Source organism: Salvelinus alpinus, chromosome 2 (assembly GCF_045679555.1).
Source record: "Salvelinus alpinus chromosome 2, SLU_Salpinus.1, whole genome shotgun sequence".
NCBI classification, from domain to species: Eukaryota; Metazoa; Chordata; class Actinopteri; order Salmoniformes; family Salmonidae; genus Salvelinus; species Salvelinus alpinus.
In genome coordinates, this window is record NC_092087.1 from 19,841,162 (window position 1) to 19,866,383 (window position 25,222).

General features: G+C 42.8%; 1 protein-coding gene across 4 annotated transcripts in view; it reads right to left on the minus strand.

Annotated features, from left to right (window-relative positions):
* Positions 1-24,918, minus strand: part of LOC139556030 (neural cell adhesion molecule L1-like protein) — a 104,904-nt gene extending 79,986 nt beyond the window's left edge. For all 4 annotated transcript variants that reach the window (XM_071369540.1, XM_071369524.1, XM_071369531.1 and 1 more), the window contains exon 1: positions 24,585-24,918. The gene's annotated coding sequence lies outside the window, so the exon portion shown is untranslated. The remainder of the gene's footprint in view (positions 1-24,584) is intronic.
* Between the last annotated feature and the right edge of the window lie 304 nt (positions 24,919-25,222).

The window sequence follows — 25,222 nt, forward strand, 5'->3', positions numbered from 1 at the left end:
GGACTGTCATCTGATGAAGTTGTTTCTTGGTTAGTTTGGTTGGATCTTGGTTAGTTAGGTTGGCTTTGTGCATGCTACCTGTGCTGTGAAAAATGTCTGTCCTTTTTTGTATTTGGTGGTGAGCTAACATAAATATACGTGGTGTTTTCGCTGTAAAACATTAAAAAAATCGGACATGTTGGCTGGATTCACAAGATGTTTATCTTTCAAATGCTGTATTGGACTTGTTAATGTGTGAAAGTTAAATATTTCTAAAAAATATATTTTGAATTTCGTGCCCTGCACTTGAGCTGGCTGTTGTCATAAGTGTACCGGCGTCGGGCTTGCAGCCTGAAGTAAAAGTGTGAAAACATGTAGCAGTGTTATTTCCTGATAGTTTCTGGTTGAAAATACAATCCACACAGGACCTTCTAATCATCAGGTTTGCATGGGCGGGAGATTTGGCTTTCCATTGTGACATCGCCATGCTGTAAATTGGTTAATAGACCAATAATAAAGAGAGTTTCAAACTCCCAGTTTACCCCTACCCACTCAGACCAATCCCAAACAGTCCTAGCAAAATTCTTCTTGAGAAATATTTATTTGCTAAAAATAAATGTTTTCCCATTTAATGTATATCTTTTACAGTAAGGTACTTAATTGTTACCCAGAAATGGTTTCGTATTGATATAAAAACGGGCCTTTAATTGAATGTGTAATTTGGCCTATTAAAACCTGTTTGGGATAGGAGGCAGCATTTTCACGTTTGGATGAAAAGCATGCCCAGAGTAAACTTCCTGCTACTCAGGCCCAGAAGCTAATATATGCATATTATTAGTAGATGTGGATATAAAACATTCTGAAGTTTCTAAAACTGTTTGAATGATGTCTGTGAGTATAACATAACTCATATGGCAGGTGAAAACCTGAGAAAAATCCAACCAGGAAGTGGGAAATCTGAGGTTTGTAGTTTTTCAACTCATTGCCTTTCTAATATACAGTGTCTATGGGGTCACTTCGTAAGGCTTCCACTATATGTCAACAGTCTTTAGAACCTTGTTTGAGGCTTCTACTGTGAAGGGGGAGAGAATGAGAGCTGTTTCAACCAGATGTCTGGCAGAGTGCCATGAGCTGGTCACACGTGTGGCCATGAGAGAGACCTGCGTTCCATTGCATTTCTAAAGACAAAGGAATTCTCCGGTTGAAACATTATTGAAGATTTATGTTAAAAACATCCTAAAGATTGATTCTATACACCGTTTGACATGTTTCTACGAACTGTTATTTAACTTTTTGGACTTTTCGTCTGAACTTTCGCCTGGACTTGCCCGCGCCTCCTGAGTTTGGATTTGTGAACTAAACGCGCAAACAAAAAGGAGGTATTTGGACATAAATTATGGACTTTATCGAACAAAACAAACATTTATTGTGGAACTGGGATTCCTGGGTGTGCATTCTGATGAAGATCATCAAAGGTAAGTGAATATTTATAATGCTATTTCTGACTTCTGTTGACTCCACAACATGGCGGGTACCTGTATGGCTTCTTTTTGTGTCTGAGCGCCGTACTCAGATTACTGCATGGTGTGCTAGCGGAACCCCTAGCCGTAAATTAACTTCTCTGATCTACAGATACCGGATGCGGGTTTAAATTCTACAACATACGGTGATCGCCACAAATAGTCATATTAAACATTCCTGAAAATACAAGTGTCTCACATGCTTCAAAAGCCTAGATTCTTGCTAATCCAACTGCGTTGTCAGATTTAAAAAAGGATTTACTGCGAAAGAATACGATGCGATTATCTGAGCACAGAGCCCCATACCAAAATACTTTTTCAACCAGCACAGGCGCAACAAAATCACAGATTGCAATGACATACATCGTTTACCTTTGAAGATCTTGCTCTGTTTGCAATCCCAAGGCTCATTGTTACACAATGAATTGTCTTTTGTTCGGTTAAATCCATTTTTATACCCTAACACGAAACATTTTGTGAACGCTTATCTCGTTGAATTTCGTGTCATTCAATTTTCGACGAAACATTCGATGTAAATACACAGACTAAACCTGACTTTATCCAGTCATGTTTGGTTTCCTTGCAATCAATTGTTTGTTTGTAACACAACCAAACTTGATGGGTCATTTCGCGGGACGTATTGACCCAAAGAAACCGATTGGAAGACAACAAGTAACGACCTCATTGTGCACCAATTATATGACCGCTGTTTCGTTGATTGACTGTATTTTAACCCAATGACGACTGATCGTCTTGAAATATAGCTGGGTAGATAGCCAATGAGCAGAGGTAAACGGCAATATCTAATGTTTGTGTTTTGGAAGACCAACCCATGTAGTAAACTCAGGCGTAAAGACCGTCATCCGCCATTGAAGATTCATACTGGAAGGAGCCAAACTCATTACGCACAGCACTGTTTCGGTAACAAGCATCTTCAGATGTTTATATATCGAATATCATGGCGAATAAGTCAGGGAAAGCTAAATCTAAGACTAGATATACGAATGTAGACAAAATTATAGAGGAAATTGATCGTGAAAGTGAAACATATGCTTTTGGAAGACGACTCAGTTAGCGACTATGATTCAAATGGAAGCATATTTTTTGAACGGAGAGCACATTGTTTTGGACTGGTAAGTTCTTCTCATGCTAATGCCGTTGTTTGAAATTAATAATATAAAATATTATTTGTGATTGTTTTTACATTTTATTTGCAATATATAAAAATTTAATGAAATGTGTAAAGTACACATTGGCTATACTTCCTCCAGCGGCATGCTTCCTCAACTCAGTCTACATATTATGGATTAGAGGGAGCATGGTCGAGATGCGTGTGTCTGCCGCCAACGTGTCCATCCCCAACGTGTCCATCCCCCTCTGAAGCTGGTTCATCCAGCTGGACCCCTGCTGTCTCTGGCTCCACACCTCCCGGGCCATCTAGAGGTAAACTGTTCATATTTACTCTTGAGGGCTATATAAATTGATTTGATTTGATAGAGGACTGAGGGTCTTCCAAATATTGAAAGTGTGTAAATAGTTACCCATGTTATTTTGTAAATGTATATATTTTTTTTCTTCATATTTTTCCCCCATTTTTTTTTCTCCATTTTTTGGGGGGGTGTGTTAGAATACCATTTTGGTATTTTGTATATAGTTATTTGTTTCAAAATGTATACCTTCACCAATTTGGCCACTTGGGTACATTTGGGCTACTTGTGTGGGACACCTGGGTGACTTCATGATAAATGTTATGTAGCACACTCATTTTGGAAGTTATCATTCTGAAACTTTGCACAAGTACTGTTGCCCTCTTATGTTTTTCACTGAAATTGACCCCATATTCATATCTGAATGTTTGTTTTATCTTGTTCATTTTAAAGATGATGATACAACAATTAAAAAGAAAAAAACGTATGTTTTTTTCATTGTATTATCTAAACCAGATCTATTGTGTTATATTCTCCTACATTCAATTCACATTTACACAAACTTCAGAGTGTTTTCTTTCAAATGGTACCAAGAATATGCATACCCTTGCTCCTGGGCCTGAGCTAGAGGCAGTTAGATTTGGGTATGTCTTCAGGCGGAAATTGGAAGAAGGGGGGGGGGTTGCTGTAAGAGGTTTAAACAAAAAAACGATGTTTCTTGTGAGAATTTGCAAAAAAATGTAATTCACTACTGAAAACACTACCAAGATTATAATTTAGTTCAACTACCACCAACTGCAAAATATAGTAGAGCTATATGTAGTTCACTACTCCCCAACTGACGACACAGGACATTGATCCAATGGAATATAAGTATGGATCAACATCAGGTAGACCACAACACAGCCACAGGCTAATCATTGTTAACGATGCACCAAGTAACAGATATGAATCACTTCAAGACAGCCAGAGATGATTCATACACTGTCAGAGGGGAGTCACAAGTAGATTGAGAGACATATCAGGGATAAGAACATGTTCCTCTCATGGCTGCCTCCAAATTAAATGACTGCCTGCTACCATATTCAAAATACATGATAAAAACATGGCGACAATTGCAAATGTGTTGTTTTCTGTGACTATGTCAAACAAGCCTGTTCAATAGCAACAGCTGGTTGGTCGACGTTAAACCACACTGAATCACTGAATGACTTGGGAGAGGATTGACCTCAACCTCTCTGGGGCAGACAGCGTTAAATTACTGGAAGGTTATTGATCTGCAAAGTGTACATTTGGAGTTGGGGATGAGCGTGTTTAAAAAGGGGGAAAGCAGCTAAGCACAATGACTGCAGGCTCTTCAGCAAACAGTTCATTTGGCCGGCTAAAAATCTATACCTCCTCCACAAAGATGACAAAGGGGGAAGGTTACACCACTATATATCCTTCTACAGTACATAATTGGAAAAAGACTACAAGCATTCAATAAGACTAACAGTAAACACAGTTGATTAATGGGTCTTGTCATGGCATTGTATTGATTAAAAATTATGGCACTCAACAGTATCATGATTAATGAAGACCATAGATCTTCATTCTCTGGAAATATGGAAGACGTTTTATAATACTTATCTTGAAAAGTGATATGCTTTCCGTGTTTGAAGATGTACATTGTATGGGTATCTGAAATCTCTTACAATGGAATTAGGAGTCTAAGGATAGCACGTTCATTAGGTCACCAGCACCAACCAGCTCCCCATCCCCCAAGCCTCCACTGCCTCCACTGTCTGCCCCTACTACTCCCCTGCCTGCTCCCCAACTCAATATTGAAACCAGTAAACAAAAAATCTTCTCTCCAGCCTTTAAATGAAGATAAACAAGGGCAAAAAGACCCAATTAGCCGCCTTTGAGGATGTGGGCTTGGTGGAGAGAGGACGTTACCTCCAAACCATTCACCATGGTTGGTTCCTCAAAGAGCTGCTCAATGCATCCTATAGTCTAAAAGGGGTGAAGGCTATACATAGCATAACACTATTAATTCATGACTTTACACTAGCCGGTCTCCAATGAGCCCTCAGAAAGTGCCGAGGTGGCAGAACAGAGCAGGGATAGCCATTATGATCTGGAACAGTGACGCTCCAATGATGATAGCTGGTGGAGTTCTAGAATGCTGTGCTCTGCATTCTACTCACAATGAGCCCAGAGCCTTCAGTCTCCTTTTTGACAGTGGGGTCTCCCTCTGGGGTCTCTGCTGCTGATGGGCCTGTCTCTCCTCATTCACCAGCCCAACAGGGAGGAACCGGTCGGCCAAAAATATAATCGCTGTGGCGCAGCAAAGCACTGGAGCATAGAGCGTAGAGCAGAGATAGTATTTTTTCTGTCTGAACCAACCGCTTTGATTGAGTGGGTTGCTGCTATCCTTATATGCAACATCTCAAGGCACTCAGCTTGTACGCTTTAATGTAAAGGATGTGGTGTTAACATGTTGGTTGAGGAAAGCCATTTAGGGGAAATTTTTTTTACCACACCGATACATTTGCACTCATTCATAAAAACCTTAAACCAAACTGAAATATGGAGGAAAGAACATTTAGACACGTGCCGTTTGCAGACTCCGGCATCTGGATTCCACTAATGGAACAAATCAAAGCATCAGACTGAAATTGCCTCTCTCATCACCCAATCTACCGTCCAGTGATAGTGACAGAGAGACACGGCTCTTTAAATCAGCCATCTCCCCTCTTTCCAGCAGCAGCAAGAAGCTGAAGGAACACAGGCCAATGTATGAGGCACTCTGTGGGGGGAAACTATTTTGATATTATTTGCTGCTCATGTTGAGGAAAACAAATCCCCCTTGGTTCCTGTCTGAGCTGAGGTAAGAGAGATCTCCCTGGCTGAGCGAGGTAATGGAAGTCCCCCTTAGCATGCACCGCTAGTACTAGCACTCCCTGTGTTGGCTCGCAGTCTCAGCCCCACTTCACAGCCTCATAGCTCACAGACAGGTAGACGTGACTCCACTGATAATGCTGAGAAACACAAGAACATCTGAGAACACTGTTTTGACTCATCCTCTTTGTAGTATGCATAAGTAGACACACAGGTCAAATGTTACAACAGAGAGACTCTGATTGTTGATGTTCTTGTTCGCTGAATTCATAGGGTGGAATGTTAATTGAAATAACATCAGCCATAACTAATTTGACCCATTGAGTTGCTTAGCCTTGATACTCACTTGCCTGCATGTGTTCCGGAATATGCTAACCACCCACTAGGCACAGACGTCAATTCAACGTCTATTCCATGTTGGTTCAACGTAATTTCATTGATATGGCGTGCAAACAACCTTGATTCAACCAGTGTGTGTCCAATGGGCAGGCACTAAAATGTAGTAAATTGAGTAAGGGTTCCAAACCTTATAATCACTTAAAATGCTTTATCTGAACAATAGGGACAATTTAAACAGTTCATTTAAGTTAATTCCTAACACCTTCCTCCTACTGGGGCCATGTGGGCCCTGAGAGACTGAATTGAAAAGTTGTTTACTGTTTTGGACTGTGAAGCCCACTGGCAAGGAGGAGTATATTTGGTCCAAATGGTGCTGAACCGTGAGGGTTATCAATATGGGGGGAACAGTGGTGCTACTGTTCAGAAGCACAATCAGAATGAAAGCTTTTCGAGGGCCAGCAAACCATGTCCATGTTCACTGGAAGGAATGCAGACTATTCTCTAATGAATGGGGAAGAGTTTGTCCGAGTGCCCTTCATACACTGACATAAAGAGATAGGATAATGCAGGGGGTTAATGGGTGAGCTGGCACACTTAGAGCTCTACTCAAGCTCTACTCACGCCACAGGTAGTTGGGGTGAGCGGGGTGGGGTGAGCAGAGATTGTTGTTTCACTCAGAGGCAAAAAGAGGGAGGGTAACTAAGGGAGCCTCTGTGAGTCAGTAATGACATTAGGTACGGACCAGCAGGCGGGAACCTGACTGTGGTCCATACCCCCCAAACTATCTCTGCCTCCAGTGCTAGTGGGTGACTCCAACAGGAAACAGGGACATCCTAAACAGGTCTCCTGCTGCTACAGGGAGACAACAGGGGGACCAGGCAGTACTTAAACATGCTCCAAACATCTCAACTGCAGGTGAGTTAACCCAGGGGTGGGGACATGGGGGCCATACAAGTGTGTTCAGCAAGAAGGTGAGGGCCCCCTAGGCATAAAGCATTTGTGGACAGGTTTGTTGTGTGAGAACATATGGGCCAGAGCCACAGGCACCTCACACTCTGATAGTTTCATCACATGTTCCTAGTGGCACAGGTTGCCAATGGAAACGGGCTCAGCTGCAGCCAATAGTAGCAAGGAATTACTGAGGTGTAAAATAATTTATAAACAGGAAGCCTTATTTACTTAGGCTATAGAAGGGAAGAGTTAAATGCTAAGTGCCTGAGGGAATTGGTAGGTCCCCAAGGCTGAGGTTGTCAATCATACCTAGTTTCTGGTGATAAACCAGAGCTCACCCTCTGTAGACCCTGTCATTTTATTGAGCAACATGCTCTCCCAATTACCATGAGCCCCAGTCTGGCACCTTTAACCCCTGCATTGATTACTGTGTGCACAGGTTGAGGAGATTCTGGAGCAGAGGCAATAACTGTCAAATGGTGACGAGAGCTGCAGGCTGATCCATATAAAGCCTCTTATGTCAGGCACATTGTTCGTTCGCACAATATTTTGTGTTTAATTAATTCATGAGAAAAGTAATTGTGTGTATGATGCTGAATAGATAAAAAGCTCCCTATTCAGACAATAATTGGTCAGACAGTATGATTGCCTGTGCCTGTAGAATACGGTTTGATCTGAAAACAAAAGACAACTTAAGATGACGGCATAGGATACAATAATAGCGCAGGCAACATGTAGACATGCTTGCACGACAGTCTCTCTCTCTCTCCCTCTTCAGTGTGCAATTAAACACATCGGAATGACATTAACAAATTGGAGCTGTGAAAAATCAGTTCCATGGAGTGTTGTCATTTGCGAGTAGAAGACATAATGCCTACAAAGCTGCGGCTGCATCCCAATTAGCTATATTCTAGTGTTTGAAGTAACTCATGCAACAGAAGGCCTACCTGCCGCTTGCACCGGAAAAATGACACACAGTCTGACTCTGAGAGAAGCCACAGGAAACTGGCAGGGTCAATGGAATGACAACCAGCGCAGGCTGTCCATCCAATCAAGGGAGAATCCGCCATTTGTCCATAAACGTCAAATTTCGAAGGTTAATTTTAGGCATTAATTCCGAATGGTTAAGGTAAGGGTAAAAAAAATTAAGGTAACTTAAAAAAAAAAAAGAAGTGCCTAGCACTGGGATTGAAATGCGTCCCTCAGAGCCAGAGCCTGCGGCTCACTGTTGCCCCTAGTGGCGTTTAAAAAAAAGAATCTCCTGACATCCTGCTTACCTGGACGGATGTCAAATTTCGCAGTGGAACCTTGAGCAACCTGGCTGCACTCTCAACAAAGACTGATGGGAACATTTCCTGGCCTGTAGCCCCAGATATCAAAGCAGAATTTATTTTAGATCACCTCTATTGATCTGTTTTTGTTTCAAAGACATTGCCTGGAACCTCACAGCCATTTCAAATCCACAAAGCACTGAGATAACATTGGACTGTGTGAGGTCTGTCTATGGGCTGACTGTATCGAAAAATGAAAGCAAAGTCCATTAAATAATAGTGGATTTGGAATTAAATTTGTTCTCTCAAGTCCCTAAACCAAACCAAGATTCCTCTATTTGCATGTTGGTATCATTGTTTCCATGGCATTACTATTCTATTGTTTTATTTCGTACCCTCCCCTTCAGGAGATTTCATTCTTAGGTTTTGCATACTGTTGGATCCTTCAGACGCCCCAAGCTCAATCACTGAGAGAGAAATATGGCACAGATGCTACTTAGAGATGGTTTACTTTGAAAATAAGATAGGAAAACCTAAGGGCCCGTGTAATTGCTAAATATAAGGGCAACAGACAACAGACATTACATTTACATTACATTTAAGTCATTTAGCAGACGCTCTTATCCAGAGCGACTTACAAATTGGTGCATTCACCTTATGATATCCAGTGGAACAACCACTTTACAATAGTGCATCTAACTCATTTAAGGGGGAGGGGGGGGGGTTAGGAGGATTACTTTATCCTATCCTAGGTATTCCTTAAAGAGGTGGGGTTTCAGGTGTCTCCGGAAGGTGGTGATTGACTCCGCTGACCTGGCGTCGTGAGGGAGTTTGTTCCACCATTGGGGTGCCAGAGCAGCGAACAGTTTTGACTGGGCTGAGCGGGAACTGTACTTCCTCAGAGGTAGGGAGGCGAGCAGGCCAGAGGTGGATGAACGCAGTGCCCTTGTTTGGGTGTAGGGCCTGATCAGAGCCTGAAGGTACGGAGGTGCCGTTCCCCTCACAGCTCCGTAGGCAAGCACCATGGTCTTGTAGCGGATGCGAGCTTCAACTGGAAGCCAGTGGAGAGAGCGGAGGAGCGGGGTGACGTGAGAGAACTTGGGAAGGTTGAACACCAGACGGGCTGCGGCATTCTGGATGAGTTGTAGGGGTTTAATGGCACAGGCAGGGAGCCCAGCCAACAGCGAGTTGCAGTAATCCAGACGGGAGATGACAAGTGCCTGGATTAGGACCTGCGCCGCTTCCTGTGTGAGGCAGGGTCGTACTCTGCGAATGTTGTAGAGCATGAACCTACAGGAACGGGTCACCGCCTTGATGTGAGTTGAGAACGACAGGGTGTTGTCCAGGATCACGCCAAGGTTCTTAGCGCTCTGGGAGGAGGACACAATGGAGTTGTCAACCGTGATGGCGAGATCATGGAACGGGCAGTCCTTCCCCGGGAGGAAGAGCAGCTCCGTCTTGCCGAGGTTCAGCTTGAGGTGGTGATCCGTCATCCACACTGATATGTCTGCCAGACATGCAGAAATGCGATTCGCCACCTGGTTATCGGAGGGGGGAAAGGAGAAGATTAATTGTGTGTCGTCTGCATAGCAATGATAGGAGAGGCCATGTGAGGATATGACAGAGCCAAGTGACCTGGTGTATAGCGAGAATAGGAGAGGGCCTAGAACAGAGCCCTGGGGGACACCAGTGGTGAGAGCACGTGGTGCGGAGACAGATTCTCGCCACGCCACCTGGTAGGAGCGACCTGTCAGGTAGGACGCAATCCAAGCGTGGGCCGCGCCGGAGATGCCCAACTCGGAGAGGGTGGAGAGGAGGATCTGATGGTTCACAGTATCAAAGGCAGCCGATAGGTCTAGAAGGATGAGAGCAGAGGAGAGAGAGTTAGCTTTAGCAGTGCGGAGCGCCTCCGTGACACAGAGAAGAGCAGTCTCAGTTGAATGACTAGTCTTGAAACCTGACTGATTTGGATCAAGAAGGTCATTCTGAGAGAGATAGCAGGAGAGCTGGCCAAGGACGGCACGTTCAAGAGTTTTGGAGAGAAAAGAAAGAAGGGATACTGGTCTGTAGTTGTTGACATCGGAGGGATCGAGTGTAGGTTTTTTCAGAAGGGGTGCAACTCTCGCTCTCTTGAAGACGGAAGGGACGTAGCCAGCGGTCAGGGATGAGTTGATGAGCGAGGTGAGGTAAGGGAGAAGGTCTCCGGAAATGGTCTGGAGAAGAGAGGAGGGGATAGGGTCAAGCGGGCAGGTTGTTGGGCGGCCGGCCGTCACAAGACGCGAGATTTCATCTGGAGAGAGAGGGGAGAAAGAGGTCAAAGCACAGGGTAGGGCAGTGTGAGCAGAACCAGCGGTGTCGTTTGACTTAGCAAACGAGGATCGGATGTCGTCGACCTTCTTTTCAAAATTTTTCCTCCATTTCCGCTCGGCTGCCCGGAGCCCTGTTCTGTGAGCTCGCAGTGAGTCGTCGAGCCACGGAGCAGGAGGGGAGGACCGAGCCGGCCTGGAGGATAGGGGACATAGAGAGTCAAAGGATGCAGAAAGGGAGGAGAGGAGGGTTGAGGAGGCAGAATCAGGAGATAGGTTGGAGAAGGTTTGAGCAGAGGGAAGAGATGATAGGATGGAAGAGGAGAGAATAGCGGGGGAGAGAGAGCGAAGGTTGGGACGGCGCGATACCATCCGAGTAGGGGCAGTGTGGGAAGTGTTAGATGAGAGCGAGAGGGAAAAGGATACAAGGTAGTGGTCGGAGACTTGGAGGGGAGTTGCAGTGAGATTAGTGGAAGAACAGCATCTAGTAAAGATGAGGTCAAGCGTATTGCCTGCCTTGTGAGTAGGGGGGGAAGGTGAGAGGGTGAGGTCAAAAGAGGAGAGGAGTGGAAAGAAGGAGGCAGAGAGGAATGAGTCAAAGGTAGACGTGGGGAGGTTAAAGTCACCCAGAACTGTGAGAGGTGAGGCATCCTCAGGAAAGGAACTTATCAGGGCGTCAAGCTCATTGATGAACTCTCCAAGGGAACCTGGAGGGCGATAAATGATAAGGATGTTAAGCTTGAAAGGGCTGGTAACTGTGACAGCATGGAATTCAAAGGAGGCGATAGACAGATGGGTCAGGGGAGAAAGAGAGAATGTCCACTTGGGAGAGATGAGGATCCCAGTGCCACCGCCCCGCTGACCAGAAGCTCTCGGGGTGTGCGAGAACACGTGGGCAGACGAGGCGAGAGCAGTAGGAGTAGCAGTGTTGTCAGTGGTAATCCATGTTTCCGTCAGTGCCAAGAAGTCGAGGGACTGGAGGGACGCATAGGCTGAGATGAACTCTGCCTTGTTGGCCGCAGATCGGCAGTTCCAGAGGCTGCCGGAGACCTGGAACTCCACGTGGGTCGTGCGCGCTGGAACCACCAGGTTAGAATGGCGGCGGCCACGCGGTGTGAAGCGTTTGTATGGTCTGTGCAGAGAGGAGAGAAGAGGGATAGACAGACACATAGTTGACAGGCTACAGAAGAGGCTACGCTAATGCAAAGGAGATTAGAATGACAAGTGGACTACACGTCTCGAATGTTCAGGAAGTTAAGCTTACGTTGCAAAAATAAAATAAAATCTTATTGACTAAAATCTTATTGACTAAAATGATATAGTACTGCTGGCGGTGAAGTAGGCTGGCTAGCAGTGGCTGCGTTGTTGACTTTGTTTGAACGTGTAGCTGGCTAGGTAACCTCGACAATTACTCAAAAACTACACAATTATCTTGGATACAAAGACAGCAAAGACAACTATGTAGCTAGCTAACACTACGCTAATCAAGTCGTTCCGTTGTAATGTAAGTTGTAGTGTGAGTTTCTACAGTGCTGCTATTCGGTAGAAGTTGGCTAACTAGCAGTGTTAGCTAGCAGTGTTGACTAGGTAGGAGACGGCAGCGCAGCGCGGTGGACGATAATAGCTGGCTAGTTAACCGAATAATTACTCTAACCAACTCTAAGCTACACAATTATCTTAGATACAAAGATAGCAAAGACAACTATGTAGCCAGCTAACACTACACTAATCAAGTCGTTCCGTTGTAATGTAATCGTTTCTCCAGAGCTGCTATGCTGCTATTCGGTGGCTAGCTGGCTAGCTAGCAGTGTTGACTACGTTACGTTACGAAAATAGCTGGCTAGTTAACCGAATAATTACTCTAACCAACTCTAAGCTACACGATTATCTTAGATACAAAGATAGCAAAGAGAACTGTGTAGCCAGCTAACACTACACTAATCAAGTCGTTCCGTTGTAATGTAATCGTTTCTCCAGTGCTGCTATGCTGCTATGCTGCTATTCGGTGGCTAGCTGGCTAGCTAGCAGTGTTGACTACGTTGTTACGTTCGGACGAAAATAGCTGGCTAGCGAACCTCAATAACCTCAATAACCTCAATAACTACACAATTATCTTTGATACAAAGACGGCTATGTAGCTAGCTAAGATCAAACAAATCAAACCGTTCTACTGTAATGAAAATGAATGAAAATGGTAAAACTACCTGTGGAGCGAGGCGGAATTGCGACTGCACGCTCCAAACCGGAAACATCAAAGCATTATGGTCTGTTTACTCTTATCATTCTCCAAAAAGGAATATCACAATTGTGTTCTCAGAGTACTTTGAATATTTTGTTCCCAATATATCCAAGCTCTTTCCCCAAATAACAAGCACACAACAGCCTAAATACCAATCTAGTGTATGCTAATTTGATACGCAAATGATAATGAGAGCTAAATGTTGATGGAACTGCCTTGCATGACTCCAGTAGAGTCAATCTGTTGCAACATTCAGGGAAACCTGCATTGTACTGATTAGCTAATGCAATTAAAGACTATTTACCACAGAGATTGCCTCTTCCTTCATGCTCTTTTGTTTGTCAATTTGTAATTTACACGGCACATTTGAACGGCAAATGTAGATTTGGACAAAAGCATCAATTCCTCTGGAGGGAAGTGTCAATAATAAGACATGATGAAGACATTTTCAGTTGAAGAGTCTTAAACAATAGCAACAGGCGGAGTTCAGTGTTCATACTAGTGATGCACTGATATGACATTTTTGACCGATACCGATAACCGATATTTAAAATTTTAGCGGCCTTTAAAGCTTTCTAGTACAGTTAAATAGTTAACACACACACATGGACACAGCGGTCTAAGACACTGCATCTTAGTGCAAGAGGCATCACTACAGACCCTGGTTCTAATCCTGGCTGTATCACATCCGGCCGTGATTGGGAGTCCCATAGGGCGGCGCACAATTGGCCCAGCGTCGTCCAGGTTTGGCCAGAGTAGGCTGTCATTGTAAATAAGAATTTGTTCTTAACTGACTTGCCTAGTTAAATAAAGGTTACACACACACACACACACACACACACACACACACACACACACACACACACACACACACACACACACACACACACACACACACACACACACACACACCACACTGACCAAAAAGTTATTTTGTTGGCATTTACGTATGTCCCCATTACCAGTAAAACATAATCAAAACCTATTTCTTTCACTTATTGCTGTGCTGTTTCATTGTTCATTTATTCAGTCGTTTCATTCTCAACCAGGATTTCTATGGAACACCGTTTGGTTCTTTGTGTGTCAAAAAAGATATGTGTCAAATAAGCTTGTTGACCAATCAGGACCTGAATATGACTACACGTAAAATAATAATTTAACACGTTCATAATTTTTTAACAGAGTTATTACACATCGATTACACTATCACTCGTATTTCATATGTCACAACGATTCAACGATACGTATGCTGTGATGCTGGTAAAGTTGTCTCGGGCACCTACAGTGCTGGTTATAAAAAAATCTAGCTAGCTCATGGATGCAAACAATGTTCTTCCCCCAAAACATAGCAAAACGACATAATCTGTTTCAGTAGCCATAGTTAGCTAGCTAACTATATAGCTAGGTGTCATCATCTAAAATAACCCTAATTTATAAGACAGTTCTTATTTGATTAATGGTGGTCGGACCCATCTATGTGAAGCTAGCCACAATAAGGATTAGCCACAATAGTGGACTTTGCGGTTAGCCTCCAAAATAAAAGTATTAATTGACAGTGATGCAAATTAATACAAATAGTAGAATTATGTCATAATTGAATAGATCATGCTAAACGAGTTTGGAATGTTGTGATATAAAATCAACAAAAGACAATAATTTGTTAATTTTACAAAAATCTGTTGAAATCACATTGGCTGTATTATACTTTAGAATTGCATTGGTGGCATACTTATTTCACTGTACAGCCTTACCTATGGATTGTGGATCAATGACATGGGGTATCAGTCTACTCAGTGACACCCAGAGAACATTAGCATCATAGCTCTTATTGTGGTACTCTGAAACAACTGTGAAATGAGCCACATTTATTGTTAACCTATGTGTATTGAACACTATTCCTGAGGAAAAACAATACTGCATGGGTATTTTAGAGTCTGAAAACTCTGAGGAGGATGTTGGGAAAAGTAGCTTGGGTACTGAGGAGACAGATACTCCATTTCATTGATCCCCAATCCTTAGGTAATGCTGTACAGTGAAATATGAATGTCAATACACACAATAGGCTGACTGGGGAGGTGATTTCACACCTTCACAGTCCCACAATACAACCTACAACGCTAATATGTGCGTAAACTCTTCACAGTTGTGTTCTGTGGGTGTCACCGAGTAGACTGATATCCCATTTCATTGCTTCACATTCCAACCTTGTTTAACATTATCTAGTCTAAATATGGCATAATTCCACCAAACCCCAAATTCCATTATTGTGCCTAATCCTTATTGTGGCTAGCTTCACAACACATAACCCAGTCCGGTCGAGCCTCACTAGCCAGATGAAGCTAGCTGGCTGCTTATAACGTTGGCTTTGGGCAACAGGGTTAAGTAGCTGGCTTGCTATTTATTGTCATGAACTGAAGTTCAATTTCAAGAGGCGAACAACACCTAGCTAATACTTACTCACAAGGATTCCTAAATCACTGCTAAGAATAATGAAAATGACTGCAGTTTCTACTGGTCAAAGTTGCCGTCAAACAAATACTGCTTTATTACCAATGCGTTATTGTAAACACATCGTTCGTGGTCGGTGTTTGCTTGTCTGCAGACTTTTTTGCACAGCTTTGACAGTGCTACTGATAGTAGTGGTGGCACTTGGCTTGCACGTGCATATTCAGAACACACAACATTCTAGAACTGTGTTATTTGATGTGTCAAATTAAAGCTTATTTAATGCATGTATCTTTTCTGACATACAAAGACCCAAACGGCATTCCATAGTATGTCGTGAAGCTAATAGCAGTGACACCATTACTGTGTAACTCCGGTAGGGCAACATCTGAAAAATAGCGCACTTGGTAGTATGTACCGGTGCTCGACCAGTCGCGAAAGCCATCATAACCCACGACAGAGAACGGTTGATTGTCAAGGGCAATGAATTTCATTATCTTGGCTTTAATGGATTTCACCTTAGAGTTGTCTCGCTGAAATGTTCTCATTCTTTCAAATGACTGCTCAACTTGTTGACTGCTTGATCCACACAGCAGACATTGTGGGCTAGGTTAGGAATGCTGTGTTGGACGTGTAGCGCTAAATTTTACGTGGCACCATTACGTCATGTACTTACGTTATATAGGTATGCACGTAAGCTTTGACATCGGTTTTGCCCATCGGTGTTAAACTAGACATTGGGCTGATACCAATGTTGGCATTTTTAGCTAATATCGGCCGATTCCGATATGTTCACCGATATATTGTGCATCTCTAGTTCATACTATCCCATAGCTTTGTTATAGACACATGTATTATCCTCACATGGCATCAGTGGTACTTGCCTTGAGGGGTGGCCACACAGAGAGTGGTTTCTATCTATATAGAAACAATAATGAGGTACTGATTGAGAGGAAAGACGCCATGGCATTTAAGTCAGTGGTTTTATCAAGACAGGGCCCCCTAACCCACTGACAGACAAAACCCCTCAGCCTCATTTAACCAGACACACCTGCAGCCAATTCATAGAAAACCACTCCCCAGGCACTAGCAAAATCCAGCATTAAAATATGGAAGGTGATAGGTGGCAGGTTCACTCCAATCCGATGTAGTGCCATAAAAATTAATGGTTCCAGCCAAGTTGGAAACATAATGAGGTCAAAGTGTCTCCACTGTTCTGCAGGTGGTCCCACGGTTAGATTAGTAGAAATGGGCAGAAGAGTTACCCCCGAGCTGATAAATGGTGCTGAGTCTCGACCAGTTTGGCAATTTTGCTCAACATTTGCCGTGTCTGGGGGCGAGAACATTAAGAAATAGACTATCGCTGTGTTCTGGCTGTCTGTATAGTTGACCCCCAGTATGCTTTCACAACCCCAATAAATATTCTGCCATTTCTCCAAAAAGCAGTCAATTTGTAGGCATGTAAAATGGCTTTTAGAATAAACAAACTGCATCATAACATTCAGTCAATTTGTAGGCATGTAAAATGGCTTTTAGAATAAACAAACTGCATCATAACATTCAGTCAATTTGTAGGCATGTAAAATGGCTTTTAGAATAAACAAACTGCATCATAACATTCAGTCAATTTGTAGGCATGTAAAATGGCTTTTAGAATAAACAAACTGCATCATAACATTCAGTCAATTTGTAGGCATGTAAAATGGCTTTTAGAATAAACAAACTGCATCATAACATTCAGTCAATTTGTAGGCATGTAAAATGGCTTTTAGAATAAACAAACTGCATCATAACATTCAGTCAATTTGTAGGCATGTAAAATGGCTTTTAGAATAAACAAACTGCATCATAACATTCAGTTGATTGCTAATGAGTCTTAGGGTGTCATCTAGTTGTAAATTGAGCTGGGGAAATCAACTATGAAAAGCAACTCTAATTTCATTATGATAAATGAGAAGCTCTGAAAGCACTCATTCAGTTGAAATGAGAAAGTCATTTGTTTCCAGCTGCTAAACACCTCTAACGAACAAAGGATAATAGCACACAGGAATCGACGCACCTTCAAACTGAGAGAAGATTAAGATTTCACACATACAATAGCAACCCATCCAACTATTTAGCATGTCCTCCTTGTTTCTTTATTCTAATCATGGCTGGTCAGTGTTCTGCTCCTCTGTCAGGGGAGAGCCCTGTTTGACTCTAGGCGTGGCTGGGCCGCTAAACAGGCTCATGCTATGCAGAGCAGCACACGTTGGGCTTCTGATGTATAGCTTATCACACCCAGTGATCCTACATGCAGCATGTAGCTCTGTCACTAGCTGAGAGTCCTAGGCAGCCAGGAGTGAACTCTGCTTACAGCCCCCAGCGGCGCTCCATGCTGTGCAATGTGGTCCCAGAGGACACCCCAAAGTGAGTGTACCGCTGCCCTCACACTCTGAGGTGTGTTTTAGGGACACACATTACACTGGTTCCCCCTACAGACTCTGGCTGAGACTTTTAGTAGGGCCATATCTAATTCCTAACAAAACAGCAGTTACATTTTAATATTATGGGAAGCCAAATGATGAGCACACGTGGGTTAGGTGATTATGGTGGAGCACCTGGGCCATGTGTTTGTGTACACTTGGATGTATGGGATCGCTGTGCATCCTGTTGCTGTCTGTTGGTGTCTGTCTACCCATCAGATTCAGTCAACAACAATGCTATATGGTGAAGATCTTAGGAGGCTGCTGAGGGAAGAACGGTTCATAATAATGGCCAAAACAGAGCAAATGAAATGGTAACAAACAACTGGAAACCATGGAAACCATGTGTTTGATGTATTTGATACCATTCCACTGATTCTGCTCCAGTCACCACCACGAGCCCATTCTCCCCAATTAAGGTGCCACCAACCTCCTGTGGTGAATATATTTTCAATGCCCATACTGTACGTTTGGTACGAGACAAGTGATACGGTATTACAAGGTTCCCCAACTGGTCCCCCAAGTTTTCTGATTTAAAAAAATTGTTGGACATAAAAGGTTGTAAAAACACCAGCAAATCAGCTCCAAGTGATTTTTTTTATTTTGGAAATCTGTTCCAATATATTCCTACGCATTATAACGAGATATATGTGATCTTATACAAATGTAAGCAAGGTTTGAAATGATTATGTTTTAGTCAAATATTATTTCTGTTTGTGCTTCTTGTGGTTAATTTTCAGTCTATAAATGACTTGTAATTATGTTCCGGCACCCTGACCATTCACTCAAGAAACAAACGGCCTGTGGCTGCTCTATTACAATAGCACTGCATGTAGTAGATGTTAAACATGAGCCTCATGTATCCTCCTAAATTACACTCCCCATTATCTCTAACCTAGTGGTTTCAAATGACATTTACCCAACAACTGAGAGGGAAGGGAGGGAAACTGTCTGATACCTGCTCTTATCATACCACTTGAGACAATGGCTCTTTTCCTGTCCACGTGCCTGTCTGTCACATCTGTCCTGTCCTCGTCATCCTGTCAGCCGTTCTACACCACTTCCTTAGGGGGGTCCTCCTAACCTTGCCCACACAACACACACAAGAAGACTGTGATCCCCTCTATTCCATGTCTCTTTTATTTAATCTTTGTTCAGTACGCTCTTATATTCATGAGTTATCTGGAATTGAGACTGCAATTGAAATGGGAATAATTTTGCTGACTAATTTAGGATAATAACTTCTGGCCTCCCGAGTGGTGCAGCGGTCTAAGGCACTGCATCACAGTGCTTGAGGCGTCACTACAGACCCGGGTTCGATCCCAGTCTGTGTCCTACCGGCCGTGACCGGGAGTCCCATAGGACGATGCACAATTGACCCAGCATCGTCCGGGTTAGGGGAGGGTTTGGCCAGGGGGACTTTACTTGGCTCATCGTGCTCTACCGACTCTTTGTGGCTGGCCGGGCGCCTGCTGGCTGACTTCGGTCGTCAGTTGAACAGTGTTTCCTCCGATACATTGGTGCAGCTGGCTTTCGGGTTAAGGAGCGCGGTCATGTTTCAGAGGATGCATGACTCGACCTTCACCTCCCCCAAGCCTGTTGGGGAGTTGCAGCGATGAGACAAGATCGCAATTGGATATCACGAAATTGGGGAGAAAAAGGGGGTAAAATACAACAGCAAAAAAACGTACTCTTTGTGTTAAGGCTGTTAGGTTTTGTTATACCTTTGAGGAACTTATACACTATATATACAAAAGTATGTGGACACCCCTTCAAATATATATATATATATATTTATATATATATATATATACAAAAGTATGCAATATAAAATACACTATTTATACCCAAAAGTATGTGAACACCCCTTCAAATTTGTGGATTCGGCTATTTCAGGCACACCCATTGCTGACAGGCATATAAAATCATTCTAGAGCACACAGCCATGCAATCTCCATAGACAAACATTGTCAGTAAAATAGCCCGTTCTAAAGAGACTCTCAATGTGGCACCTTTCCAACAAGTCAGTTTGTCAAATTTCTGCCCTGCTAGAGCTTCCCCGGTCAACTTAAGTGCTGTTAATGTGAAGTGGAAAAGTCTAGGAGCAACAACGGCTCAGCTGCAAAGTGGTAGGTCACACAAGCTCACTGAACGGGATTGCAGAGCGCTGAAACACGTAGTGTGTAAAAATCGTCTGTCCTTGGTTGCAAACCTCACCACCGAGTTCCAAATTGCCTCTGGAAGAAACGTCAGCGCAAGAGCTGTTTGCCGGAAGCTTCATGAAATTGGTTTCTATAGCCGAGCACAAGCCTAAGGTCACAATGCGCAATGGCAATCATCGGCTGGAGTAGTGTAAAGCTTGCCGCCATTGGACCCTAGAGCAGTGGAAACGCATTCTCTGTAGTGATGAATCACGCTTCACAATCTGGCAGTCCGACGGATGAATCTGGGTTTGGCAGATGCCAGGAGAACGCTACCTGCCCGAATGCATAGTGCCAACTGTAAAGTTTGGTGGAGGAGGTATAATGGTCTGGGGCTGTTTTTCAGGTTAGGCCCTTTAGTTCCAGTGAAGGTAAATCTCAAGGCTACAGCATACAATGACATTCTAGATGATTCTGTGCTTCCAACTTTGTGGCAACAGTTTGGGGAAGGCCCTTTCCTGTTTCAGCATGACAATGCCCCTGTGCAAAAAGCAAGGTCCATACAGAAATGGTTCGTTGAGATCGGTGTGGAAGAACTTGACTGGCCTGCACAGATCCCTGACCTCAACCCCATCAAACACCTTTGGGATGAATTGGAATGCCGACTGCGACCCAGGCCTAATCTCCCAACATATGTGCCCAACCTCAATAATGCTCTAGTGGCTGAATGGAAGCAAGTCCATGCAGCAATGTTCCAACATCTAGTGGAAAGCCTTCCCAGAAGGCTGTTAAAGTAGCAAAGGGGGGACCAACTCCATATTAATGCCCATGATTTTGGAATGAGATGTACTTTTGGCCATTTTGGTTTTTTACACTTTTATTAGAATCACTTGTGAAAATTCAAACCACCAAAAAACAAAAGGCACTATACATCTGATTGAATATAGGCATGCAGGGGCTAGAGTGGCTTAGTGCTAGATTGTAAACCCTGTTCTTTCAGAAAAGCAATGCACAGTTGGCTCAAACGGCCTCCAATAAAACCTAATCCTATTGGTTGTGGTTCTCATTCCTATGAAAAACATTGCAAGATGTAAAATACTAACATGATTTTGTGGATTTGTTTTTTATATAACTGTACATATTTGTACCAGAAGTTGCCATTTTCACCATGTACTGAGGCAGAACAGAACTGAAAGAAGATGAAGAATGATACGCCCAGCCATTGCCTTAAGCCCGGAAGTTTACAGGGGACCTTGCCAGCCAGAGAGACAGCCTCCTATCGCCCTCCCACTGTGTTGTTCTGGGTAGGAACTCCAGAACATGTGTGATAACATTGACCTCGTTGCAGGTTTATCCTTCAGTATTAACTTTGCAGATTAATTGTCCGTGCAGCGCAGGCTGCCATTGATCATATTCACCAGTGGTGATCATATTCACCAGTGGCCCCAATAATGCAGCGGCCTGTTAAATAAGATATGAAGGTGAATTCTGGTTGATCACAACCTCTTATCATTACATCTTCATCATCCCCCACCCATCCCCCCCGCCCCCCAGGGTGAATGGCCAGAATAATTCCCTTGCCGCTATCTCTCCCCAGACTCAATTTCATAGGTATCCTACTAAAAAAGGATATGCACATTTCAGGAAAAGCAGGCAGAGATTGTGGAAAATTATGAATTAATATTTCATGTAACCACACATATTTCCAGATCATACAAGACATGCTGCTTATTATTCCTGTCACCAGCAGTAAACACGATAGAGGACAGCTCAGGTTCTCTCTCTCTCTCTCTCTCTCTCTCTCTCTCTCTCTCTCTCTCTCTCTCTCTCTCTCTCTCTCTCTCTCTCTCTCTCTCTCTCTCTCTCTCTCTCTCTCTCTCTCTCTCTCTCTCTCTCTCTCTCTCTCTCTCTCTCTCTCTCTCTCTCTCTCTCTCTCTCTCTCTCTCTCTCGCTCTCACCAACTCTCACTCTCACACCCACTCTCACACTCACTCACTCACTCACTCACTCACTCACTCATTCACTCACTCACTCACTCACATACACATGGAAAACACGCTCGTGTGCACAAACACAAATACACATGCATACACACACTGTGTCTCTCAGCTTTAAAAGTAATTCTGCCTCAGGAGGCATTGCGTGTTTGTATTAAGGATTGTATGAACATGAAAAATAAATGCAGTGGACGTAGTTACGGGTTTGTATGACTGAATTCGGGTCTGTGTATGGAAAAGAGAGTAAGTGAATGAAATTGATTTTGTCTGAGTACGTGTCAGTTGGACACACTGTCTGACAGGTACAGTCCAGATGATAATGTGGATGTATTCACATGCATGAATGAGGGATTTTTAAAGTCTACTGTGCAGCCCAAACCATGTTGAAAGTCCATGTCAGTAGCCTTACTAGCATTACACAATCCGGTATTTTTCATGCATTTCTGTTACCTTGAAAACAAAATAGGCATGAAATTTGTCTGGTCAGAGACTCATGTTAAGTGGTGAGAGAAGTTTGCCTGGCTGACATGGACCTGCAGGTACGTAGTTGGTGGTGGAGCCCTTCCTTGTTCAATTACACTGAACTTCATTCAACTTGTTTGGTGAGAAGTATTCAACCAACTTTTGGGTACACAGCACCAATGGCCTGAATACTGAGAAGCTTGGGATGACTCATGATCACCAAGTGCAATGATAGACTCTCATCCTTAGCCTGGAAATATAATGCACTGTCAACTGGTTCAGCATGACATCTCTACAGGATATCACACATAAGGGGGTATACACTCATTATACATACTGCAGGAAAAAAAGGTATAGGCCCATCAATCCACCTTTACCAAAAGGAGTTCAAAATAACTTGTTATTATTTTTCTGTGCTTAGGGACAAGCTGAGCTATGACCTGAAATGGAAGTGTGATCTTCACAAAGTCCATCTAATTGATGTGGCTTGGCAAGAGTTGCTGCACACAAGAACACGAAGAAAAGGGAATTTAATAATATGATAGGAGAACCATATAGGCTTTCTAAACACATAACCCCCAAGAGGCACTTTACTGTGTGCTGTGAAACCACTGACCAAAACAAAAAACTTTGAAGGTGGAGTATTCCTCCTGAGCTATTTTTTACTACTTACCTATTTTAATTAGCAAAAGCATATTATGAGAGGAATCATTGAGGCAAAAACAAAGTGTGCACTATACTGTACACACTGGTATCTTTAGACTCACACAAAAACAAATCATCATCACCTGTACCATCTTGCACAAAATCAATTATGAAATGTAGAAGCTCCGAAATACAATAACGTCAATCTGCTGAGCACTTCTAATGTGACTCATCATACTCATTAAATAGAAATCACTCATCATTTTGTCACGCCATGTGCTCTCCACAAAAACCCCTTGCGCCATAATCCAAACCAATGCATAAAATGGAGATGAATTTCCTCGATGGGGAAAAGTAATCAAGAATCTCAGTGGCAGATGATTGCTGTACTCAGAGATGAATCCGGTGTGCATCTGCCCACTAACATTTGCCTCTTGTTAGCCTACCTGATGGGAGTCTAGGTAGTGAATCGTTCAAAAAGACAGAAGAACAAATCTAGAGTACACACAATTGTACAGGTGATTTGCAGTCCTCGTTAGCAATTCAAAGGAAGAAACTCAGTTCAGTTCTTGCAATGTTTGCACTTAGGAAGTAATGAAGGCTACTGTGGGCTTGACAACACAAGTCTTTTTCATGGTCTTTTAGGAGAATATTCAACATGTCAGGAGATGAACCACCAACATCTTGGAATAAAGAAATGTTGAACACCTTTTTTCTCTCTGATCTCTAGCCCACTGAAATGACCAGCAAGCAATTATGACCAGCAACTAATATCAAAGTACTATCAAAAGTATGTTACAAATAATTTAACTCTAAGAAAAGTAAATACAAACTAAATATACAGTTTGCACATATTCTTGCTTATTTCTATTACTGTCTGATTATGCCTGGAGGGTAGCCTAAGGGGGTATGGGGGTGGGAATGGGGGGGTAAGTTTCTCCCCTTGCCCCCAATTAAAAAATATACAGGTGTCCATAAAGTGTCCTTTAGTTGTGTGGGCTATAATTCCAAATTGTGAAAAGACTTGCAAGACATTGCAAGACATTACTGGCCATGATACATGTTGCTATGCAACATAAAGCACTATGCATGCTGTAAGATCAGTGGATATTGTTTTAAGAAATCCATGTAGATGTAACTGAAATCAATGAGATGAAGGCATGTAAACTAACATTGTGCATCATTACAATTAAACAAACCAGGCAAATAGATGCAAACATCCATTCTAGGCTACAGTGTCATTTGCCTATGAGTCATTTATCTATTCACTCTGACATTTTCTATTTGATTGTGTATGTCGTTCTATAATAGACAATTCACTTTAGGTTGTTTTGGTTATTATATCTAAGTAGGCTCCTTGATGTACCGGTTGTGATCATTTATGCCTACTTTAGAGCAAAGTATCACAAAATGAAGAACTAATTACAAGAACATACGAGGAATAACAACATGTAGACTATGCCTTTACCGAAAAAAAAATGCAAAGAAACATTTACAAAAGTAAATACACATACCTTTTTAAGAGCAGTTCCTATCGTTCTAGTAGTTTGATGAGGTTGAATTTAGTTTATAGCGGTCTGAGATGCATCGCGCTACTGAATCTCAAAACGTGCGCAATTGGTCAGACAGAACTAGAATGACACGAAAACGCTTCGTCGAGCGTAGATGCTATCGCCCCCCTTGTGAAAAAGAAGAAAAACTAATAGGTTTTCTTCTACAAAGACGTTCAGAGAAAGGGACCCTATCGCAGTCAATAGCTTTTAGAAATCCATGGCAACCGAGAAAACCCTCCACAACTTCTCAATGTTGTGACCGGGTTAAAAGACCCTCAATGACAGCAGCATTATTCCAGTCACAGAATGGGAACGCAGGTTTTGGGGAGGGGGAGGGGGTGACAGAACCAGGCTGTTAGAATGAAGATTATTGAATGGAAGGAAAATGGAACTGGAATTGTGAATGTAAATCAAACAACATCACAGGATATGATTATTCAAGTGCATGGTTTGTATAGGAGCAACATTATGCAGGTAGGCTAAATATGCAACCACATAATAAAACTACAAATATTGAAATTACCATTCACATAATTTGTGTCAGTACATCAACAGCTAATTCCCAATATAGCCTATGAGAACCTAATGGTCAGATTAGG